The sequence below is a fragment of the Oryx dammah genome, unplaced genomic scaffold, assembly GCF_014754425.2.
Source record: "Oryx dammah isolate SB20612 unplaced genomic scaffold, SCBI_Odam_1.1 HiC_scaffold_10, whole genome shotgun sequence".
In the NCBI taxonomy this organism is placed as follows: Eukaryota; Metazoa; Chordata; class Mammalia; order Artiodactyla; family Bovidae; genus Oryx; species Oryx dammah.
This window is the reverse complement of record NW_024070194.1, coordinates 36,420,600-36,424,304: the sequence shown is the minus strand read 5'-3', so window position 1 is coordinate 36,424,304 and position 3,705 is coordinate 36,420,600.

The following is a 3,705-nucleotide window of genomic DNA, read 5'->3' as shown; positions in this document are numbered from 1 at the left end:
ATCTGTAGACTGCTTTGGGTAGGATAGTCATTTTGATGGCATTGATTCTTCCAATTCAAAAACGTTATATTTCTCTGCCTGTATCATCTTTGATTTCTTTCATCAGTATCTTATAGTTTTCTGAGTATAAGTCTTTTGCCTCATTAGGTAATTTTATTGCTAGGTGTTTTTTATTTTTTTAATGTGATGGTAAATAGAATCATTACCTTAATTTTTTCAGATGTTTCATTTTTAGTGTATAGGAATACATGAGAAATCTGTGTATTAATTCTATATCCTGAAACTTTACTAAATTCACTGATTAGCTCTTGTAGTTTTCTGGAAGTGTCTTTAGTATTTTCTGTGTATAGTATTTTCCATGAACAGTATAAAAAGGCAAAAAGATATGACACTGAAAGATGAACTCCCCAGGTCTCTGGTTGCCCAATATGCTACTGGAGAAGGGTGGAGAAGTAACTCCAGAAAGAATGAAGATACATAACCAAAGCAGAAACAACACTCAGCTGTTGATGTGACTGGTGATGGAAGTAAAGTCCAATGCTGTAAAGAGGATTGGGAACACGTATACACCCGTGGCAGGTTCATGTTGATATATAGCAAAACCAATACAATATTGTAAAGTAATTAGCCTCCAATTAAAATAAATAAAATTTTTAAAAAAGGAACAATGTTGCCTAGGAACCTGGAATTTTAGGTCCATGAATCAAAGTAAATTGGAAGTGGTCAAAAAGAAGATGGCAAGAATGAACATCAATTATTTTAGGGGTCAGTGAAATAAAATGGACGGTAATGGGTGAATTTAATTCAGATGACCATTATATCTACTTACTGTGGGCAAGAATCCCTTGGAAGAAATGGAGTAGCCCTAATAGTCAACAAAAGAGGCCAAAATGCAGTTCTTGGGTGCAATCTCAAAAATGACAGAATGACCTCTGTTTGTTTCCAAGGCAAACATTATCACAGTAATCCAAGTCTATGCTCCAACCAGTAATGCTGAAGAAACTGAAGTTGAACAGTTCTATGAAGACCATTATGGAGAACTGCCCCAGGAGCCCTGACTCTCCACGCTTTGTGGGTGCTCCTGTCAGAGACAGGGCAAGTTGAGACATAACCAGAGAAAGACCTGAGGCAGAGACAAGAGATGCAGGCCTTGAGGTGGGAAGGTGTCAGTGTTCTGGAAGCCTGCAAGAGGTGAACGCAAGTAGGCCAAGGAAATATAAGATGAGGTGTCAACAGCATCTGTTCTAAGTCTATTGACTTATCTAAGTAAGCTGATTCATGTTATTTTCCTGGATATGCAAACTATGTCTTAGTCAGCTCAACCTGCTATGACAGGCTGAGTGGCTTAAAGAACAGAAACTTATTTCTCAGTATTTATCATGCTTCGAATTCTACTTGTGCAATGTTTGAGGGGAATGCAGTGCTTATCTTTTTAATAGGTACATTAACTGTGTCTTCGTTTGGATGTATCAAAAGATGAGACAATGGGAGATGTGAGTTGGTGGATCGATGCCTCAGTTTCCCCTTCTTGCAGCTGGATGACCTGAGGTGTATTCCCGTTATTTCACAGATGGTCCCTGTGGGATCAAGCCCCACTCACCTAGCATGATAATTGGCCCACTTTTCCTGACTTTGCTCCCTTCCTTGTCTCATGTTTCCTACTTCCCATTTTGCTTTTCTGGAAGCTAGGAAGAATAAGATCAAGGCATTGGTTAATCCAGTTCCTGGTGAGGCCTCTCTTCCTGGTTTGCAGACAGCTGCCTTCTTGCTGTGTTCTCATTTGGCTGAGACAGCAATTATCTCTCATGTGTTTTCTCATAATGACACTGATACAGGAGATAGATGGCTCCAGTTTAGACATTTATAACTGGCCTCCTGTTTGCATTTTATGGGGCAGAAAAAAGTGAGCTTCAGGCTGGCCACTTACAACTAGCCTTCTCTTCGGATTTCCTGGACAAGGATAGGTGGGCTCCAGGTAAGGCACTTAAAACCGGCCTTCTGTTTGCTCTCCAAAATGGAAGTAACAATAGAAATAGAGTAAGTAGCCAGATTTTGTCTCTTGTAAATACCTTAAGACAATAGTCGTGGCAAGAACAAAGAGGGGCAAAATCCTATTTGAGTAAAGGATTAAAGGTTCTCTGCTCCCCTCCTTCTTGGGACAAGGGAGACACTACACATGCACAGAAGGGCTACTTGGGAGTCAAAAGTCAGAGGAAATGCCAGGCTATAACGAGTTTCTCCTCCCAAACGCTTTCAAGTCAGTTCATTTTGGCTGAGGGGTGCATGCACACCTAAGGGGAGGGTCCTGAGACAAATTAGCCAGGAGGACAAAACAAGATGATTAGCCTGAAGGAAGAAAAAGACCTGGAAAACTGACCCTTTATAAAGGATTGAAACTTCCCAAAGGCACAAGTCTTCCTCTGAGCTTCCCTGTGCATCTTTTCACATGTATTTTTCCAATAAAATTTTTACTTTTCTCTTTACCTTCTGCCTCCTCACCTGAATTCTTTCTTGACAAGACAGGCATGGACTATGGATCCAGGCTCTAGCCAACTGGCCTCTGTGGTCTAATGGTTAGGACTTCTGATCTGGGAACTAAGATCTTGCTCCCTGCTACCGCTCTCTGCTGCTTGCTGCAAGGGGTTGCTTACTGCTGCTTGCAACTGAAATCAACACTAAGCCCATCCATGAGGGTTCTACTCTCACGATCTGATCATTCCCAAAGGTCCCATCTTCATACTGAGGATAAGGGTTCAATGTGTAAATTTGGGAGGGACACAAACATTCAGTCCATAGTACATAAAGATGTCAATCTTGCACATATTTATTTCTAAATACAATGCCATTCCAATAAAAATTCCAACTACAGGTTTCTTGCAGTTCAACAGAAATGTGTTTTTGTGAGTTCTATAGACAGCATATTAAAAAGCAGAGACATTACTTTGTCAACAAAGGTCCGTCTAGTCAAGGCTATGGTTTTTCCAGTAGTCATGTATGGATGTGAGAGTTGGACTATAAAGAAAGCTGAGTACCGAAGAATTGATGCTTTTGAACTGTGGTGTTGGAGAAGACTCTTGAGAGTCCCTTGGACTGCAAGGAGATCCACCCAGTCCCTCCTAAAGGAGATCAGTCCTGGGTGTTCATTGGAAGGACTGATGTTGAAGCTGAAACTCCAGTACTTTGGCCACCTGATGCAAAGAGCTGACTCATTGGAAAAGACCCTGATGCTGGGAAAGATTGAGGGCAGGATGAGAAGGGGATGACAGAGGTTGAGATGGTTGGATGGCATCACCGACTCAATGGACATGGATTTGGGTGGACTCCGGGAGTTGGTGATGGACAGGAAGGCCTGGCATGCTGCGATTCATGGGGTCACAAAGAGTTGGACACGACTGAGTGACTGAACTGAACTGAACTGATGAGCCACTCTAGCAAGTTAATCACAGGAAAGGAAGGAGTGATTAGAATCTCCAGTCTATAGCAGATCAGTCAGAAGCACAGATGACAGCCTGGACTTACAACTGGCATCTGAGTCAGGAAAAGGGGCTATCTTATGAGACTAAACCCTTAACCTGTAGGATCTGATACTATCTCTGGGTAGATAGTGTCAGAATTGAGTTGGACATGCAGTAATGTTGGAAAATTGCTGGTGGCAGGGAAACCATCACCACTCCTACAAACACACACACACACACACACATTGGG